At 40.6% G+C, this 22,244-nt stretch overlaps 1 protein-coding gene across 2 annotated transcripts in view; it reads right to left on the bottom strand.

Annotated features, from left to right (window-relative positions):
* Positions 1-325: 325 nt before the first annotated feature.
* Positions 326-22,244, bottom strand: part of Nmrk1 (nicotinamide riboside kinase 1) — a 52,629-nt gene continuing 30,710 nt past the window's right edge. The window contains exons 7-10 of one of the 2 annotated variants that reach the window (XR_001231724.1): positions 17,909-18,045; positions 17,662-17,789; positions 3,809-3,918; positions 326-414 (exon numbers count right to left, since the gene is read on the bottom strand). The gene's annotated coding sequence lies outside the window, so the exon portion shown is untranslated. Of the gene's footprint in view, positions 415-3,313; positions 3,919-17,661; positions 17,790-17,908; positions 18,046-22,244 lie in introns of those variants that run through there. The other variant, XR_001231723.1, reaches the window with a different exon arrangement.

The raw sequence follows: 22,244 nt of genomic DNA, 5'->3' as shown, positions 1-22,244 counted from the left end.
AGGTGCGAGCGGGGCGGGGCTCCATGAGGCGGGGCGGGGCCTGCGCCGCTGGCACCTGTGGCCTCCAGCGTAAAGTGCGGCGGGCAGGGCGCGGCGCGGAGTTCCGGGCCCGGCGCGCAGAGGGCAGCGAGGGAGCTGGGAAGGGAGGGAAAGGGGGAGAAATTCGGCACTGGTGGATTGCTTGGGATCTGTAATTTCAGGCAGTCCGAAGTCTCAGTTCACTTCCTAAATGAGTAACTATTAATTACATAGGGAAGGGGGACGCACAATCGTCTTTCCAGCGTCTAGGGATCTGCGAAAAGTCCTGATCGAGGCTTGATGCGGTGTCCTGCGCTTGTAATCACAACTGTTCCGGAAGCTGAGGCGGGAAGATCGCAAGTTGGGGCCACCCCTAGGCGACGTCGCAAAACCCACCTCAAAACGAAAAGAAAACAACAAAAAATAAACATACGCAAAAGTGCTAATCTCGCCCTAACTGGTGATGGCACCCTTGCTCGGAAACACCAAAACACCCGCCAGCATGTAACACTGAACTTCGGCAGTCCCGGCCTGACCAACCCCGTCCTCTTTTCCCTGCACTAGTTCCTTTTTTTGCCCCATGTCTCTGGGCTCAGTGTTAACAGGGCTGCCCTACCTGTATGTAACGTTATTCTTAGACAGTAACTCATTTCATTCAATTTAACTCACCGCTTAGCAAAGCCATCATAAAGTAATAGTAAAGAGGAAAGATTGTCTTATTCCACAAAGTGTTGAAAAATATATGTAATCATATTTAAACGGTCCTGCAAAGACTAGTGGTTTCTTACGAAACTGGACATGCACTTACCATACAACCTAACAACTGCACTCTTAGACATTCATCCCAGAGAAACATGTGCATATGTGTGCACAAAACAAAAGCCAGGAACTGAAAACAATCCACATATTCTTAAGCAGGTGAACAGTACACTACTCAATACAAAGGAATGAATGCTGGCCGTGGTGGCACACACCAAGTAGCTTGGGAGGCTGAGGCAAGAGGACTGCCAAGTTTGAGCCCAGTATGTACAATTTAGCGAGATCCTGTCTCAAAATTTAAAAATAACGTAGGACTAGGGATGTAGCTTAATGTGAAGGCCCTGTCTTCAATTTCCAATGCCACAATAATAACAGTAATTAGAAAAAAGTTAAAATAAATAAAAAGGAATGAATCAATCCCCAGCACCACAAAAGAACAACAGAAGGGCATGAACTATTGATATATGCAATAGTACATAAAGCTCAAGGAAATTATGCTGAGTAAAAATAAAAAAGGCACTCTCAAGGGGTTATATACTCTATATGGTAGCATTTATATAGCAGCTTAAAATGACAGAGCTATAGAGACAGCACATTAGTAGCTGTGGGTAGGGGTTGTGGGGCAAAACGATGATACTGTGACTAGGAAAGGGTAGCTCAGAGATTCCTATTAGTAAGACTGCTCTGCCCTGTGTGTGTGTGTGTGTGTGTGTGTGTGTGTGTGTGTGTGTGTGGTGTTACTAGAGATTGACCCCAGGCTTTTATACTGAACTACAGCTACTCCCCACTAAGGTGCCCAGGCTAGCCTTGAATGCATGATCCTCCTGCCTCAGCCTCCCAAAGCACTGGGATTACAGGTGTGTGCCACCACATCTAGCCTGCTTGCCTTGACTATGGTAGTGGTTATACATTTGTATGACCACACAAGGTGCAATTGCATAGAAATTACTATACATGCCCATGCACACACAAATGAATGCAGATCAAGCTGGCAGACTCTAGATAAGGTTGATGGGTTATATTAATGTCAGTTTACCAATTGTGAGCCTGTAACTGTTCTACAAGATATTGCCATTGGGCAAAACTGGGTGAAGGGTATAAGGGATCTCTCTGAATTATTTGTTACAATTGCATATGAATCTAGAATTGCCTCATGATAGAAAAGCTGATTTTTTTTTTTTTTTTGTCCGTTTGGTTTTTGGTTTTTTTGAGAAAAGGTCTTACTATGTAGTTTAGGCTGGTGAACTCACTATGTAGTCCAGGCTGTCCTTGAACTTGCAGTGATCCTCCTGCATCAGCCTCCAGAGATTATAGGAGTATGTCACCACAGCTGGCTTGTTCATTTGTTTTTGGTTTTTAATTTTTTTTGTTTTTGTCTTTTTGAGACAGGGTCTTGCTGTGCAGTTCAGGAAGGCCTTGAGCTCACTTTGTAGCCCAGGCTGGCCTCGAACTTACAACAATCCTCCTGCCTCAGCTTCCCAAGTGTTGGCATTATAGGCACACGCCACCATGCCCCTCACCACTGCTGGCTTGTTTAGTTGGTTTTGTGGCTGGGGATTGAAACAGGGCCTTGGCAAAGGTAAGTACTTTACCAGTCAATGGTAGACACATGAATGTGTTTAAGTGACACATAAATTTGTAACTTCTACTTTATTCCTATAGATAGATACATTTTCACATTTGAACCCAGGAGAAATTTCTAAGTAAACTAAATATTTTTCTCATTTTTAAGAAAAGATGTTTGAGTTATGGAAAATTGCATAGAAAATTAGAAACAATAATGTAAGGAACCCTCAGTGGACATCTCTAAGACTCTTAAAATGACCTCTTTGCCATTTTTATCTCTATTGATAAAATTAGTATTCTTAGTATCATCTAAGATCCAGTTCTTATTCAGATTTCCCTGTTTCAAAGATGACTTTTTCTAAAAAATCAGATTATGCCACCAATATATTTTAATCTTTATCAAATCCTGTTTCTCTCTGCCTTTTTATCAAGTCATTAGTATTTTCTTTTTAAAAAATTAGATCTGACTGCAGAATGTCCCACATTTTGGGTTTAGCTGTTTGCTCACAATGTTTTATCTTGTTTCTTTTACTTGGTATGTATTAAAGATTCACCATATAGTTTTAAATTGCTAGTTTGTTCACTTTCATAGTATTAGGTATTCCTTGGGTGAACATATTACAGTTTATCTTTTATTAGAAAACATCTTTTTTTTCATGTATATCCCAGCTTCCTTAACCATATTGGCCATTCTTTTGAAATACTTAGTATTATCCAGCATGGTATTGCTTAATAGGCAAAGACTGTATGTCTTACTTACTGTCTAAAGGGCAAGAATCAAATATTTTTTATACCTTCCACAACTCCTTGTATACAAAATATTAATCCATGCTGTTCAGTTTGCTTAATTTCAACGTTCTTAATAGTGAATTTACTAAAGGACTTTATCACTAAGATTCTTTTGGAAGCTATGTAACCTAGTTCATGACTTGTAGCTGCAGAGAACAGAATCCACATTAGGTAAAAAAATGATTTATTATAGGAAGTTAGGTACAAAAAATTTCCAGGAAGACCTACAAACCAAGCTAAATTCCACTCAGGAACAATACAGCCGTATGTGTTTCATAGGAAATTGTTTTAATAGACACCAATGCAACCACTGCCCACCATGCATTCTTTAGATGGCTGAAGCCCAGACAATAAAGCCTGAGTCATAACGACCCTAGAAGACCAAATGCTTCTGCACAGGATCCAGTTTCCATATCCACTGCCACACATACTGCGCTCACCTCTTCCAGACAGATCTGCATGCGGGAGTCTGAGGATGGAGTTTTTAGCTTCCTAACTCCTAAAGCAGAGGAAAGCATGCTAGAAAAGCAGAAAGAGTGCTCAGTGAGATAACCCACAGTAAGTGCTGGAGTGACTGCCAATGTGTCCGTAATTAGCACTGCAGTCTATGCTGGTAGATAGTCCAAGATCAAAGGAACAATTCAGTATAAGAGTAAGAACAGCCGATTTGACTTACGATGTTGACAAGTGGCACACCAAGTCTCATGACCTTGAGTGGATCATTTCATCTACTTAGAGTCAGTTTCCTCTTCTATACAATGAAGCAGCAGGACTATTCTTCTGGCTCTATGATTCAAAGACAATTTAGCAGATAATATTCTTTGATTCCAGAAGTCTTTTCTTCAGAAAAATGTCCTCTTGGCAACATTTATCTGTACAATTTTCTGTATTTAGTTGGTTATTTTCTCCTCCTAATTTGCCTATTAAATTGTTTTCTAAACCACCTTGGTGTCCAACAGAGTTTTTTCTAGATCTCACTTCCAAGGCTAATCTTTCCGGCAGGTGCATGAGTGATAAACATGATGGATTCACAAGAAGGAAACTCCATACTTGAGTGTATGACTGGGAAGTCTCTCAAATAGTTTTTCCACTGAAGGAGGAAGACAGTAACAAAAAAATCCTCTCATTTTCCCAGTCATACCAACGTAGTTACCACCTCATATTCTCAAAGATGTTTTATAATCAAGAAATGTTTGTAAATGAAAGCTGTGAAATGTGAAGTTCAATGCATTTATTAGCCCTATGATATTTTTATTAGCCTTACATTCCCCAGGGAGATACCTCATTGAAGGTTTGTAATTATATATTATGTTGGATTACCTTTCAACTAAATGCTTTGCCTACTTATTCTGTGTGTGTTTGTCCTGAGGGTGGGAAGCATATCTGTTCTGTTCATGCCTGTATCCCCCACATCTACGAGTGTCTGGCATGTGAAAATTTCTATAAGCATTTCATGGAATGAATGAATGAATAAATGTATAAGTGCCAGGCAGTACACTAAGCATTATAATATGTCATTGTATATAATTCAGTACTTATGATTGTATCATTATCTTTGTGTACTTTTAAAATTTATTTTATTTATTTTTTGTTTGTTTGAGACAGGGTCTTGCTATGCAGTTCAGGCTGGACTTGAGCTCACTTTATAGCCCAGGCTGGCCTCAAACTTGCATCAGTGCTCCTGCATTAGCCTCTCGAGTGCTGGGATTACAGGCATTCACCACCACCCCTGGCCACTTTTTCTGATTTAAAGACTTAGAATCACACAGCTATGCTGAGCTAGTGGCACAGGCCTGTAAATCTTTAAACATAAAGAAACAGCAAGAAACTTGCTGAAGTAATTCTGGAAGTCTTCCTTGATCCATTTTGACTTTAGTTTAGTACAATGTGAGTACCTCATGCACTCATGTAAAGTTTCCAATTTTTAAAAATTACTTCTTATTCTCTTTAACTGTCAACCAAAATGAAATACATAGGAATCAATCTAACAAAGGAAGTAAAAGATCGATACAGTAAAAATTATAGTACTCTGACAAAAGAGAATGAAGAGGATTTCAGAAAATGGAAAGATATTCCTTGCTCATGGATAGGAAGAACCAACATTGTGAAAATGGACATATTCCCAAAATTGTTGTACAGATTCAGTGTAACTGCAATTAAAATACCATTAGTATACCTCACAGATCTAGGGGAAACATTCCTAAAATTCATCTGGAACCTGAAGAGGCCTAGAATAGCAAAAGCAATCCTGGACAACAAAGGAAAGGCGGGAGATATCACAGTCCCAGACTTGAAATTATAATGCAAAGCTATTGTGATAAAATCAGCATGGTACTGGCAAAAAACACACCTGAGGATTAAAAGATGCGGATACAACTACAAACACACTCAGCCACTTTATCTTTGACAAAAGGACCAAACATGTTCAATGGAAGAAAGAAAGCCTCTTTAATAAATGGTGCTGGAAAAACTGGCTCTCCACATGCCAAACACTAAAACTAGACTCATGTCTATCACCATGCACTGAAGTCAAAATGGATCAAAGATCTAAATATTAAAACAGAAACACTAAATCTACTGGAAGAGAAAGTAGATAAAAATCTTGAAGACATATGGGTAGAGGGGCTGGGGATTTAGCTCAGCGGCAAAGCGCCTGCCTGGCAAGCACAAGGTCATGAGTTCGGTTCCCGGTACCGGAGAAAAACCAAAAAAAGAAAAAAAAAGACATAGGGGTAGGCAGAGAGTTAGTGAACAAAAACCAAACTACATGAGAAATACTTCAAAGAATCAACAACTGGGATCTCATCTTATTGAAAAGTTTTTGCACATCAAAAGAAATCACTAACAGGATAAAAAGTAAATCCACAAATTAGGAAAAAATTTTAATCAACTGGCCCTTAGACAACGGATTTCTATCTAGAGCAATAAAGAATTTTAAAAAATCAGGTCCCCAAATTTCAAACATCCAATCCAAAAATGGGCATCTAAGATGAACATACCCTTCTCAGATGAAGTAATACAAACAGCAAATAAATATATGAAAAAAATGTTAAACATCATTAGTCATTTGAGAAATGAAAACAACACTGAGATTCCATCTCACCCCAGAAAGAATGGTTATCACCAAGAAATCAATCAATAACAAATGCTGGAGGGGCTGTGGGAAAAAAAGGAACTCTTCTCCACCATTGGTGGGAGTGTACACTGGTGAAACCACTGTAGAAGTCAGTGTGGAGAGTCCTCACAAAGGTAGGATTAGAGATCCCACTTAACCCAGCTATTTCTCTTCTGGGTATTTTTCCAGAAAAACTGAAAATATCATACCACAGCTATATATGTGCATCCATGTTTTCAGCACTGCAATTTGTAATAGCTAAATCTTGGAAAGAACCCAAATGCCCATCAATGGAGGAATGGATAAAAAAGATGTGATCTTTTTATACAGTGGAGTATTATTCAGCTGTAAAAAAAAAAAGATAAACTTGAGGCTTTTGTAGGTAAATGGACAGAACTAGAGACCATTCTCATAAATGAAATAAATCAGACTTGCATGTGTAAACACTGTATTTTCTCCCTAGTATAAGAACTTGAAAGAGTAAATAAAACACAAATGTACAATAGATTTTATGAAAGGGAAAGAAATTACTCAAACAGAAAGAACAACTGGGATGAGGGGAAAGGAGAAAAGAAAGAAAGAAGGGAAAAATATATATGGACATACAAGGATAGCTGGAATAATTGTACTGCTGATGTCTATCGGTTTATTGAAAGGAAGGGTTAATGCTTAAATTTTTTCTCTTGACCAATTTTGCATGCTTATATCTGGTAATCTGAACAACTAATTTGAAGACAACAACATGCAATATACCAACCATTGTTGAATTCCCACCATCTTCTTTAGTGAAGTTCTGCAAAGTTTCTAATTTTTTAAAATTGCTTCTTATTCTCTTTAATTGTCAATCTTGCATTCTTACATCTGGTAATCTGACCAACTTTGTTGAAAATAACTATATGAAATATAAAAACCGTTGCTAATTCCTATCATCTTGTTTTGAAATTCTGTATCATTTTTATTGTTTTTATGGTGTGCTTTGTCTTTGTTGTTGCTATTTTTTCTCTTTAAAAAAATACAAAGAAGAAAGGTGAACAATGGGGGTGGGAGTGGGGAAGTTTGCTAGTAGAAAGACCACTGATAACTTTATCTTTATGCTTAAACCAAAGGAAAAGGGCAGAAAAAATAAAGTAGGAAGGACAGCATGCTCTCTGATTTAATGTACACCCACACTGTAAGCATTAATAGCTAAATACGTATATTAATGTTTGGCTTCAGTTTTAATGTACTCTATGCTTTCTGTCAATGAAACCTGGTATGCACTTTGCTTGTTAATCAACAGGATTACAAAAAAATTATTTGGGACAGGGCTTGACCTAGACCAACAATCAGGCCTATTGATACACTCCTAATTTACTTCCCAGCCTTCAGAATTCCCTCAAGTGGCACATGAGACTTCCTATAATTCTTTGTTTAACAAATATCCTGTCAAGTGTAAAATGATTGTGTTACTCTATGGATTCAAACCTTTCACGGTGTCCCATTTCCTATTAGATAAGTGTAAAGGTTCTCTCCAGGGGGCCCCAGGCCTCTTTCAGTCTTATCCCATGATGCCTTCTTCATCTCTCACCTCAGTCCCCTTAAAGAGTCACTCTTCTCTCTACAAACTCACAGCTTTCTTCCTTCTGTTACTGAGATTCTCATATTGTTTGCTCAAGTCTCTGTTCCCCAGCAGAATGTGAGCTCAGTTCAGGCCTGGCCCGGCCCTGTTCCTATCACTGTGTTTGCCACATTGTAGATGTCTGGAAACACATAAGAAAACTACAAAGAGCTGAGGCTGGCGGGCAATATGGTCACAAGTAGGCCGTGAATTCTCTCACAGTTATTCAACTCTGGTGGTCTAACATGCAAACAGTCACAGAGAACACATAAAAGAGTAGATGTGACTTTGTTTCAGTAGAGCTTTATTTAAAAACAGGTCACTGGCCAATGGAACATAATTTGCTAACCCTGATATGGATAAATAAGTGTCGGCCATTGTTATGGTTCAGACCTAGAATGTGCCCTAGAAGACTCATGTGTTCAGTGGTGGGCATGTGGAAGGTGACTGATCATGGGCGCTACATTTATGAGTGGATTCACCCACTGAAGAGTGCGGAGCTGATGGTGCTATTAGGAGGTGGGTGAGTCACTGTGGTGTGACCGGAGAGGTCTGTCTCTCTCCCTGGCTCCTCCCTCCCTCCACTCTCTGCTTCCCAGCCTCCATGAGAGGAGCAGCTGTGCTTCACTAGACCTTTTCCACAGTGCCCTCTCTGCCCTGGAGCCAGCTGACCAGGGACTGAATCCTCCAAACACCATGGACCAAAGGAAACTTTCCAGTAAGCTGTAGGCACTGGGGATTTTGTCCCAGTTACCAGAAGGTAACTAAGAGAACAACAAAGATGTAAGCTGTACATCACTTTCCTTTTGTTTCCATACCACTTTGAGGCCCTTCTAGGCCTCAAAGACCATCTCTAGGTCTCTCTTTGTTAAGTATGTACCTGGTAATAATTCCGCAGTGTCTGGGTCTACTGGCTCTTATTCTGACTCTCAGAGACAGTGGAGATGGAGAATATATAACGAAGAGCCATAAGCAAGGTATTTCTTGTATACCAGAGGGTCTGAAAGCTTACCCAAATTTTATAACTTAGACAGCCACCTAAAGACTTGTAAGTAGCTTAAATTATCTCTTTTCTTTTGAACATCAAATAGCTGAAACTCTGGATTTAAAATGTAAAAACCGAAGCTCGAATTATGACTAGAAAGTGACAGAATTTCATTATCTTCCAAAAGTCTTCAGAAGAATGATTTTTTTTGTTGTGAGGGTGGTGATACGTCTTTCCCACGCTTGATACTTCCATCCTTAAAAAGTGGGCTCATCCCAGCACTCTAAGAGGCTGAGGCAACACAATCAAAATTCAAGCGCAGCCTGGGTAAATTAACAAGACACTGTCTTGGGGTAAGGGTGGGGGAGGGGGGTAAGGCAGGGGATGCAGCTTTAGTGCAAAGGCCATCTATTCCATCCTTAGGACCAAAAAGAAAAAAAATGGAGTTCAGTCACACAGTGCCCCTTGACATATTCTTTCCTCACTCTGCCTAGAAAAATCAAGTGTGTTGCGTGATTGGTACATTCAGCAAGAATAAACTGGATGTGCTTGGCTCAGTGCCTCAGCCTAGCTTTTCTTCTTGGTATTAAACTTGCAGCAAGCCCACTTTCTTCTGTTACTCATGCCATAAAATCCTTCCCAGTTGAAAAACTGGTCCTGGGCCAGGGATATAGCTCAGCAGTACAAGCGCCTGCCTGGCAAGCACAAAGTCCTGAGTTTGATTCCAGTACCAAAAAAAAAAAAAAAAAGAAGGAAAAGGAAAAGAAAAAGAAAAAGTGGTCCTTGCCTAAAGCTGCAAATGACTACATAGGGATGACCATTTCTGGATAGAGTTAGGGGGCCCATTTGACTCTTGCATCAAGATATCTCTTCCACCGGCCATGGTGGTGCATGCCTGTAATTCCAGCCCTTGGGAGGCTGAAGTAGGAGGATTGTCAGGAGTTTGAGGCCACCAGGGCTATGTAATGAGTTCATATCCAGCTTGAATTACATAGTGAGACCCTGTGTCACAGAAAATGAAAAAATGTCTCTTCCAATATAGGCTTTCTCAGTAAGTGGGAGAACATTTTGACTACCATCTGCCTCTTCTCCGTCGTATTGCTCAGTTGGTTCTGAGCATAGGGCAGGTGCGGGGAGAGTATATTAGCCATAGTTTCTATGTTCAGGATGCTCTCGCAGCTGGGGATTCACTGACCAGGTTAGACTGACCCTTTTAAAGCCATCTATCCTAACTCTAACCCTACACAACTTTCTGTCCCTTTCATATGCAAGCCCAAATCCCCCAACCACCTCCATTATGGACCTCACACACAAGCCAATATCCCCCACCCCCTGTGCAGATCAATACAAGGCCATGTACTAGACAACACAGGACTGCCCCTACACCCAGACTCAAGTGAGATTATTAAACTAACCAATCCTAAGTCTGCCTACCCTGCCTTGCTTTGCCGTCGCTGTGGAGACCATGAGAGAGGCTCAAGTTCATGCTTCTCCCCATCACCCCTTCTCTTGTCAGACACTGGTGATTCCTTATTCGGACCTCTGTGGCGTGTCTCTTCCTCATGGGAAATGCGAGTAATAATCCCTTTCCTATGGCTATTCTCCTGATCTGTTGGCCTCTCCATACTTAATTAAAAAAAAAAACAACACCAAAAAACTACATTGGAAAACAAGAAGTTGTCACTGTGCCCCCCGAAGGCCCAAACAGTTATCTTTAGGAGGCAACACAAAGGAAGACTTCATATCACAGCCGCTCATGTCATTTTCCCCCTTCCCCCTTGACATATTTGCTCTGAAATTAGAAAGACGGGAACAGAGTTAGCCAAATATCTGGGCCCCGACTAGCAACGACTGGCCCAGTTTTCCTGTAGTTTTGAGATTCTAACCACTGATGTCTTAAAGCAAAGTAGTTTAACTAAGAATTCGTCAATCTGTATTTTAAGTAGAAAATTTTGTAAGTGTTATGAACCCAAGAGAAATATATTTCACAGTCTAAGCCCTCAGAAAACATATGGTGCACTGGAGAGGCAGAACCATAACATTAAACAACTGCGCTGATGTTAAAACAGTGTGGAGTGGGTAAAGGTAATACTGGGAGTGAAGGGAAGAACAATCTGAGAGCAGAAGGAGAGCTAGAGCTCTGAGAATGAATGAACTTGAAGGAGCAAAGCAGGGACAGGATGACCTGTGAGCCCATTTTAGTTGGTTACATCAAAGGGATTGGAAGGAAGACTTATTTTTTATTGTCAGAAAGGTCAGCTATAGATAGGTCTAGGGACAGGAATCACTAGTGGAATCTGTCACTTGCTGTTTCTTAGATTTGTCAAGCACTGTTCTTTTTTAAAAGTTCTAATAAAGAGTCTGGGCAGGGCTCTGATTCGAGTAGCCGGAGTCATGTGGCTACTCCCAATGGAAACTGCTGCAGCTAATGGGTTGTGGTTCAGGGGAAGGGCCTGGTCAGGTTTGGGTCACAGACCACCCTAAAACTAGTACTCAGTTACCCACATCCAAATCTATGAACCAAGCGTGTTTGGCTCATAGCTCTGGAGGTTGGAAACTCCAAAAGCACGGCGCCAGGACCTGGTGAGGGCCCTTGTATTGGGTCATCAGACAGTGGATGGTAAAGGAACACAGATGAGGCCGAAAGAGAAGGGGCAGGGGCTGGATGCCCCTTTTTGTCACTCCTATGGTGACTAACCCAGTCCCAACATAACCAACTCACTCCTTCGATAAAATTAATCCATTCATGAAGGCAGAAACCTCTTGACCTCATCACTTAAAGGTCAACTCTTGGAATATCGTTTTCACCTTGGCAATTAAACATGGGTCTGAAGGAAACACCCAAGCCATAGCAATTATTAAAAGACAACAGTGATTCCAGACAGAAAATACAACAGTCGTTGGAATCCTGAGGGGACTAACAATGTGAACAAGGTAGAGAGGAAGGCGAACACCAGTCTGATTTTAAGTTGTATGAAGAAATAAGAGAAAACATTTCAGTAATTCAGATGGTACACAAGATGAGGAACTTTTAAAGTCAGACTAAAGAATATGAGTGAGTCACTAAGCAACAGTGATTTGTTTTCGATTCTGAACCACTACAGCGATAGGATGAAAGTAGTGCTATGGAACAACGTATCAGACAAAAGCCGGGACATAAACCATTGGGAACCCCAGAGGGGGAGATTGTTTGAGTAATCCAGAAAAGGCATCATAAAGACTTATGCTAGATAGTAGTGGTAAAATGAAAGCTTTATGGCTGAAATCCAGGTAATATTTTCAAAAGAAAGACACAGTTGGATACAGGGAATGACTAAAGAGAAGAAGAAAAAAGGATGCCCACATTTGTAGCAAGAATTACAAACGCATTCTTAATGGAAATTTAGAAGGAGGGTTTTTTTCTTCTCCCAGTGCCTTCTGCCACATGACCCTATGCTTTTATCCTCAAATTTCTATTACATTTAGCAGATGGATTAAGATCCTAGAGGTTCTAAGTACTGAAAGATTATGGACCCCACCTCCATAGCATATGTGATTCAAATAAAGTTATTTTTTATGTATGTATGTATGTATTTGTCTTTTTGAGATAGGGTTTCAGCATGCAGTTCAGGCTGGCTTGAACTCACTTTGTAGCCTCAGCTGGCCTTGAACTCACAGTGATCCTCCTGCTTCAGCTTTCTGAGTGCTGGGATTATAGATGTGCACCACCATGCCTGGCCTCAAATAAAGTTATTAAATGTTTAATAAGCATACAGAAGTCCAACAGTCATGATTTGTCACACAATATCTTGTTAACGATTGTAAATAGGATGTTTTACTTTTTTTCTCCAATCAGAAATATATTTACTAATACCCTAATTCACACTCAGTCTATACAATCCAGTATTACTTGGCAATTATGCCACAGTTTTTCACTTACTGATTGGAAATACGCATTTGTAGATGTAAATGTCCTCTGTCTTCTAAGGCACCTTTTGAAATGATGCCTGAAACCAGGTGTGGTGGCTCATGCCTGTAATTCCAGCACTTTGGTGGCTGATGCAAAGGATCTCTACATAGTGAGATTTTGTCTGTGGCAAGATCAAGTCCCATTGGGCAACTCAGTGACACCCTGTCTCGAAATTAAAAAAAAAAAAAGACAAAAACAAAAGGAGGCTGCAGACATAGCTCAATGGTAGTACCCTGAGCTTGAGCCACAGTACCAAAAACAAAGAAATAAAGTACAACAGTGCTTGGATACAGTTGAAATTTTTGTAATTTCTAGCTACTGAAGAATAAAAGTATACCAGCCAATCACAGTGGCACACACCTGCAAACTCAGCACTCTAGGAGGCTGAGACAGGAGGATTGCAAGTTCAAGCCCAGTCTGGACAATTAAGTGACTTGGTGAGACCCTGTTTCAAAAAAATAAAAAATTAAAAAGGACTGGGGATTTAGTTCAATGTGAAGGTATATAGGTCTTGGGCTCAATCCCTGGTCCTGCAAAAATAAAAACAAAACCTTATCTATCTATCTATCTATCTATCTATCTATCTATCTAATCTTAGTAATTAAAACTATCAACTATCTATGGATAAAAGGGAAAAAAGACAAGATAAAAAAACACCAAGTGGTGACGTGGGATGAGGTCTGCTTTAGTGCTCAGGTAAAGAGGTTCCTCTTCCCTTTCCAGCGTCCTCTCCGCTACTAGATCAGAAGCCCACATTCTTCCTCACTTCAGGGAGCTAGAGATTGCATGATTTGGTGGCGAGAACGTATGTAACGTGAGAAAGAGCAAAAAACAAAAGTCTGAAATGGGGAAAGAGAAAGCGGACAGTTCACAGCTCACAAAAGGGACTACTATATTAATGTAGCACACAATTACAATAGCCAAAAAGACTGCAAATGACGGACACTTGTCCTTCACGGCCACGCTGCTGACCTTTCACTGCTGCAGATTTTAGACTGTTCCTCTACAGCTTTAAATAATAAACACTAAAATTGAATCATCATGAGTCTTATGCTAAATTCATATTTGTGCCAGATTCATATGCTAAATGTTAAGCATTTGTGCAGTTTAAACATGTAATCAACAGCAACTTTACAAAGGAAGTTTATCATTATTTCTTTTCCAGGCAAGGTGACTTGGTCTCATGACGGATAATGAGCTCGAGATCACGGCTAGATTTGATTCTCTTCTGTATGGTGGACAGCAAAGATCTGCTTTCCGTCACTACGGTACACACTTTTCCAAATAAACAAACACTGGAATTTCTTTTAGCAAGACAGTGTTCCGAACTGCTGTAGAAGAAGGGGCAGATGGAAACTGGAAGTCTGTCTCTGCCACATCAATAAATCCACACAATCAGTTTTTTCTGTAGCATTGGAGCAGCTCCATTTCCTCAGCTGGGCGCCAGATCAGATGGCTGGCTTGCATTTAGGCATTGCACTTTCTGGAGAGCCGAATCTCCTTAGCATGGAGGAGTGCTCATGAGGTAGTCTATTCGGAGTGCTGCTAGAAAGCCTTAGAAAGCCTCGTGGTACCCAGGGTACGACTCTCTTCTCTCTTGTTCTCTCTCCACTAAGCCTAGATAGTTGGTTAGAATTTGATAGAATGGTATTTGCCTTTTTAAAAAAATTTCTGCTCTTTCACATCCACCTTCTGAAATAATATAAGATTTCAGAAAAGTTGCGAGAGTGGCATACAGAGTTTTCCTATGTTCTTCACCCAGCCCTTCAAATGCCAACATTTTGCATAATCATAGTATAACGATCAAAACCAAGAACTTGGTACAACAGCACTAACTAAACTACACAATTTATTTACATCACACCACTTTCCTACTCATGCCCTTCTACTGTTCTGATATCCAACCCAAAGTCATCTTTCCTTGGGCTTCTCCAGTCTGGGAATGGCATCAGCCTTCTTTTCTCTTCTCTGACCCTGATACTGTGGAAAAGTGCCAGTCATTTGTTTCAGAGAATCTCCCTTAATCGGGTTTATCCAATCTTTTCTCAAGACTGAGGGAATGCATTTTCAGCCACAATAATGCAGAAGGATACAGGCAGGGGATGCATGACAGCAATGTCATGTTTGTAATCAAGGGAGTGGCATGATACAACTTACAATTGATAATGCTACCTCTCCTGGCAGCTGTGTGCAGACTGAACTAAAGAGATGAAAACTTACTGAAGCCATCTGTGAAGGTGCTGCTGGAATTGACTAAGCTGGGGATAAACAAAACCTGCGAGGATAGAGGTAAAAGTTGGAATATGAGATTTCTGAGATAAAAATAATAAGATTTTGGGGCAGTGTCCATGAGTGGAGTGAAGGGAGAGAAAGGAACCGAAGATGGTTACTAGGGTATTACACACTATAGATGTAAAGATTTTTGTAACCCAGATTCCCCAATGAGATTTAAAAGCCACACTAATCTGCTGATGTATAGTTGCTCTAAGGAGCTGTCTGCATGTTTGTAGAAAAGGTACACAAGGAGATAGAGAAAAAAATGCTAAGGCATTCATTTATTCTTGTTCCCAAGTTCCAGGTTTGGAAACTTGGCATTTTTGGACTGAACCTATGACTAAGGACTAGAAGGAAGCGTCAGCATCTTATTGCCCTCATTTTCTCTGGGTAAAAGGAAACCTTCACATGTACTTAGAAAATGTTTTCCAGGTATGGTGGCACATGCCTATAATACCAGCACTTGGGAGGCAGAGGTAGGAAGACCACTGAAAGTTTAAGACCAGACTGAAATACAAAGCAAGACCCTATATCAAAAAAACCCCAAAACATTATTGTATGGTCTGTGAAAGAATTAGTATGTCCGAGTGGGGGATGAGTGTGTAAATGTGATGGTAGCAGTCTGTAGATTGTTTCATGGACGATGACTCTTTCATAGAAATCACCTCCTGTTTTATTTTTAATTTTTTTTTTTTTTGGTCTTTTTGAGACAGGGTATTGCTATGCAGTTCAGGCTGGCTTTGAGCTCACTTTGTAGCCCAGGCTGGCCTTGAACTCATGGCGATTCTCCTGCCTCAACCTCCTGAGTGCTGGGATTACAGGCGTGAGCTACCATGCCTGGCCACCTCTGGTTTTAAATTAATCCAAAATAATGCTGCCAAGATTAAAATTCAAGAGTAGTGTAGGCAGATGGGCAGTACATGCCTCTAATCCCAGCTATGAGGAGACTGAGGCAGGAGGATCACAAACTCATGGCCAGTCAGGGCAACTTAGCAAGACCATGGCTAAAAAAAAGTGAATGAGTATTGAAAATTAAAAGCTTTCTTTGTTATCTTTCAAAAGATAAAAGGTAGGGAAAAAAAGGCCCTCAAATTTATCTAATTTTGGGAAAACTTAGCTGAGGCTTCACTGCCCTAAAAGCTGATGCTCTCACTGTAGGAAGTTTGGCTGATTTGAAACCAGTGAAATACCATTACATGTAAACTTCCATATTCTTAAATAAAACAGAGGTTTTTAAACTGGGGCTGTTGCCGGGGGTATAGCTCAGTGGCATGGCACCTGCCTGGCAAGTGCGAGGTCCTGAGTTCGATTTCTGGTACCATAAAATAAAATAAATGGGCTATTTCTCAGAATCATCTTTAGAGCTCTTGAGAACACAGTTGCCCAATTTGAAGACAATATGCAATATAACAACCACTGCTGAATTCCTACCATCTTGTTTAATGAAGCTCTGTATCATTTCTAATTCTTTTTAATTACTTGTCATTGTCTTTACTTGTTTGATCAATCCTGCATTCTTACATCTGGTAATCTGAGCAACTTTGTTGAAGATAACAATAGGTAATATAACAACCACTGTTAATTCCTATCATCTTGTTTTGAAATCCTGTATCATTTTTATTGTTTTTGTATTGTTTTGTCTTTATTGTTGTTATTTTGTTGGTTTTTTTCTCTTTAAAAAAAAAAAAAAAAAAAAAACACAGTTGCCCATAGTTCACCCCTAGTGATTCTGATATAGTAGGCATACTATTTACAGTGTCTTTTGTTGTGCATGGCAGAAAAGCAATTCAGATCCCTTTTGGCCAACAGTTTAGTATAGGTTATGCATTTTAAATCTAACGCTAAGTAACAAATTACCTGAAGTTTAATAATTAAAACACAGTCATCTTGTACAGTTTCTGGGCTCAGCATTTGGGGCTGGCTAAACTGGTGATTCTGCTGCAAGGTCTCTCATGAAGTGGAAATCAAGGTGTCAGCTGGGCTTCAGTCAGCTACAGTGTGACAGGGCTGGACTCAGTCTCACGGCTGGCAAGCTGGTGCTGGCTCTGGACAGAAGGAACTATTATTTTGCCATATGGCTCCTCACACAGGAGAGCTAGAGCATTCTCAGAATAGGTTGGGTCGTTTTTCCACAGCGAGGCATCCAAGAGAATAAGGGAGATGCAGCTCGATGTGGATGTAAGGCTGGGGTTAAGGTATTTTTCAGGAGGAAGGGGATGGTGTGCATATGGTGGCTGATCTATTCTGATAAAGGCTGAGAAGTACCCGTATGTAGTGTTGTAGGTCTTGTAGAGAATGCTTTCATGTTTACCATAGTTACCCATTATTTTTATAAGGTGAAAATGATTAAAATGAGCATTAAGAGAAACTCTGAAGAGGAATAATAATTATTTTTAAAACCCTAAGGGTTCTGAGTGACTTACCTCTAGCCATAATGATAGGCTTAAATCTAATAAGCTTTTAACATCTTTAATATATCCAGAGCCCTTTAGAGTTCCTCAGTTGAGTTTTATAACATGTTATTTGACCTTAAGAACAGTTTTAGGCTCATAGGATGGAGTCAAGATGGTTGGGATTGAAAGATGGAGCTAATAATAGTGCACACCCACCAGGTGCCGGCATCTGACTGCAGGCTTCATACGTATTAACCTTTTGAATCAAATGCAGAGGTAGCAATGAATCATTTCATTTCTGCAGGAAGCTCAGCTTGCTTAGCTTGGAGAGGTACAGGACCTGCCTGGAGTAAGCATGGGAGCTGGGATGAGAACTTCAGGTTTCTTCCTCAGTCCCGTGTATTTCCTACTTCTCTGCCCACTTGTCAGCATGCCCAGCCACTGCTACTACTGCCCCACTCACCCCATGCTTGACTTATTCCTCCTCTTCAGACAACACAGGACTCCCCAGAAGACAGCGGCACTGCAGATGCAGGCCCAGACTTACTATATCCTAACAACAGTTCTTTCCTTTTTGATGACAGCCTCCTTGCAAGGCTACTGGAAAGGAGAAATGGATAACATAAGAAAGTATATTAGACTGGAAAAGAGATGTAGTTCTCAATTTATACTGAAATAAACCAAAAAAGACTGCCTCTATCACTGACTACGAGTGCCCCAGATAACATCCCAGCATCTCTGCTGCAATCGAGTGCAGTAACACTTCAGAAGGTTGACCAAGTTTTCAGGAATGTGGCAGGACGAGTGGCATGAAAGATGCAAACCATGCCGTGTTGCTATATGTATCTGGGGGAAGAAATGACTTTTGAGCAGTATACAGCAACTCTATTCCTCACACCTCACTTCTAACTGCTCTTAGAACTTACAATTATGTCTGAATATCAGTTGAGTCAAGGACTCCAACTGCAGGGACTAACATTACCTCTCTGTGCTGTTTGAGATTTACATAGAGCAATAATACAAATTATCCAACATATGTGACAACTTTCCCAGCAAATGGCTTCTGGGATATAATAAAGTGAGCACTGAATATTCCAAGTTTAAAGGCTTCTCTGTTTGGTTCCTGGAGTTGGAGCCATGACATGTCTTTTTTTTTTTTTTTTTTTGGTTTTTCTCTGGTACCAGGAACCGAACTCACGACCTTGCATTTTGCCAGGCAGGCGCTTTGCCGCTGAGCTAAATCCCCAGCCCCGACATGTCTTAATGGTATGCAAACTAGGGGGCCACGGTTGGCTGGTGTAGGTAAACTGCAGGCAGATGTAGTGACAGCGGAAAACCTGGTCGCAGTGTCTGGGAATTAGCCTCAACTATGAGGCTAACTATAAGGTTAAGAGCTCAGCATTTGATCCATGAAAATGCGGGTTTTGAACCTGCCCACAATATGTGTAGGCAGGTGGCCCTGGGCAGCTACTCTACTATTTTTTTTTTTTTTTTTTTTTTTTTTTGGTACTGGTAATTGAACTCATGACTTTGCACTTGCTAGGCAGGTGCTGTGCCATTGATTTATATCCCTGGCCCCACTTTACTATTCAAAACCTCATAATCATATGGTAGTTTATAAGGATCAAATATGGAAAGTACTGTCTATATTACTTTTCAAAAAGTTAAAAATATGATTCTCATATATATATAAAGGAAGCATGTCTCAAATGTTCACTTTGCACATTAATGAGGGAACTGGCAAGATGGTAAAGCTGGTTCAAGGAGAAATGGAGATGGTGAAGCATTTGTGGGGGCTGAGAGCCAAGTACTTGAAGAAGATTGTTAATTTGACGTAACACTGGTTAGTGTATAGATAGAGTAAGAGAAGTAACTTCTAGAGTTATTGTTTCTACCAGATCATTTACATTTGGATCAATTTAATATGTGTCAGTGTCAACAGTTAGGTGTGTGTGTGGGGCTAATTTGTCCTTGGGGACATTTGGCAATGTCTGAAGAGAGTTAGTTGTCACAACTGGAGGGGTGCCAACTGGCATGTGCTAGTAAGAGAACAGGGTGACACTAAATGTTCTTCAATGTATAGGACAGCCACCCACAGAAGAGATATTTAGCCCAAACGTCAATATGCTAAGGCTGAGAAAACTCAGCTATCAGTCTCTACAAGTTAACATTTACCCTCGTAAGATTTATTTGTTTGTTTGTTTTTTTGTTTTTCTCCGGTACCAGGAACCGAACTCACGACCTTGCACTTGCTAGGCAGGCACTTTGTCGCTGAGCTAAATCCCCAGCCCTCCTCGTAAGATTTAAAATATCCAATCAAGGGAAAATACCAAGTCAAACAAAGGTACACACTCCTAGGTAATCAGAAAATCCTGAAAGAGCATGCAGGAACCCCTTTTACCTATTTCTAAATTTTAGAAAAATGACTTAAGGCCATTTTATGCAGTATCTAGCACATGGTAGATGCTTAAAAAATTATTAGTTATTATTACTATTATCGTAAAATTTCAGGCTCTTTCTAGATGTCTAAATGTCTATACCATAAAATAAACCTACCACTAGACTTTTTTTTTTTTTTAAAGATAAAAGGAGGGAAACATTAACAGACATACAACATTTTACAACATATCACAAGCACAATACAGACAATACAGAGTTACAAACAAAGTCCTACCACTAGACTTTGAGTGTTAAAAGAACAGGACAGCATTATCACTGTCGGAAATTATTTTCCTGTTGGATTATTCATGGTCACTTTGAGGTTTTAAGAAAGTTCTTACATAAAACCTTCAGTTGAATAGATGGTAGATCATGTTTAAAGAGGCAAGTTTTACCTAAAAATTAACCTGAAATCCTAGACGCAAGAAACCAAGCCTCTCTTTCTGCTTGAGAGTGTACTATCAAACTCAGAGTTCCCAAGATGTTCTTCTGAAACCTACTGAATGACTGATGTCAAAAGAAGGTATGCTAAGTAAAACCAACAGATTGCCATCTGCACTGGAGATCAAACTCAGGACTTGCATATGCTAGGGACTTTCCACCACTGAGCTATATCCCCAGCCATGTCTGTAGCATTTTTATTATGTGGGCAAATGCTACGTGGTATCCTAGAAATAAATGGTACAAGTGTAAGAAAACAAAACAAATTTTTTTTTTGGTTTTTCTCCAGTACCGGGAACTGAACTCACGACCTTGCACTTGCCAGGCAGGCGCTTTTGCCACTGAGCTAAATCCCCAGCCCCTAACAAAACAAAATTTTAAAAAAAGGAAAAAAGAAAAAGCCACATAGCGGTGGAAATTCATCTTCCCTAAATTCGATGAACTAACTTCTCTAGCACTTGTATGTGGAACATATTATGGTGTCTCTACTCCTGCAATGCCTCGTTTCTGGGCTCCTGAGCACTAGATACGCTCACTTTGGCAGGATATTTGGCCTTGATGTTCTCTGATCTACATGTCACGCCACCCTGATTTGGGCCCCAAAGCTGGTACTGCAGTTGTCTTTTATTTCTGTGTGTGCGTGAAGCGAGGGGTAACACCTCTTCTGCCTTTTGCACTACCTTACCTTTTCTTAGCTCTCCACTGCTGATGGGCAGGGAGAGAACAGCTAGAGCCACAAACCCAAGGTCAGCACACCAGCGTCAGGAGGCTCCTGGGAGCTCACTCTGCTCCTTGGCCCACAGTAACCTCAAGAGCTGGCCTGCCGCCCTGACTGCACTCCAAAACCCAGACCAGAAAGCTTCGTTTTTCCCTGACACAGCTCTTGTCTTTCTTGGCTCCTTGACTTGCTCCCTTTAAGGAAGGGAGGGAGAGCGGTGAGTTCTAGCAGGCTGTTTTTCTGCTGTTCTTTGCTCTAAAATGAAAACTGTATCCATGCTTACGTGGTGTTGGGAGTGTTCCACTAGCCAGCTGCGTGGTGCCAGAGAGGTCACCAGCTCTGGTTTCAACTCCCATGCCGACAGTGTTGGGGCAGCTGATCCTGCGCCTGTATTTTATGATTCTATGCATACCACAAGCTTATCCTTAAAAGGTAAGCTGACGGGTTTAAATCTAATCCATTCATGTGGGAGATTGTGTGCTTGAATCTCAACAGTTTGCATCTTTTAAATCTCTACCTCCCATGGTTTTTGAGTTTGTTTGGTTTGTTATTTCTAATTTTTTACAGGGTTTCATTAAGTAGTCCAGGCTGTCCTTGAACTCGTGGTGATCCTCCTGCCTCAGCTTCCCAAGTGCAAGAATTACAGGAGAATACCACCATGCCCAGCTCCAGCCCACATGTTTAATACTCAACACAGTAATGTATGCATACAGCATATTATCTTAAAGAGATTAAGGTTATTCACACACAGAAAGTGAAGACATGAGCAGACTGACTTCTCAGACACTGTATCCTTATAGATTCTATCACATATCATCAATTGTGCTGATAAAGAGCAACAGCGATGTGAAAGGGCACAGACAGAAATAAAGCACTGGGAGTCTTTATTTCAAAGTTCTGATTTACTTCTCATTGATAACAATAAATAAAAAGTTCTTACTTTTGTTGCTTGAATGTTTTGCAATTTTATTTATTTATTTATTTATTTTCCCGGTACTGGGAATCGAACTCACGACGTTGCGCTTGGGAGGCAGGCACTGTGCCGCTGAGCTAAATCCCCAGCCCGTTTTGCAATTTTAATGCCTGTTGTTCAGGGCCACCCCCAGCCCCTGTACCCAAACTTTCTCTAACTTATTTTCACATGCTGAATCAGGGAGAAAAGTATAGCAATTCTTCATCAGCAAGGCCCTGACTCCACAGT

The sequence above is a fragment of the Chinchilla lanigera genome, unplaced genomic scaffold (genome assembly GCF_000276665.1).
Source record: "Chinchilla lanigera isolate Chin_1 unplaced genomic scaffold, ChiLan1.0 scaffold00111, whole genome shotgun sequence".
NCBI lineage: Eukaryota > Metazoa > Chordata > Mammalia > Rodentia > Chinchillidae > Chinchilla > Chinchilla lanigera.
Note: the sequence above shows the minus strand (reverse complement) of the source record. Positions and strands in the feature narration are given on the sequence as shown.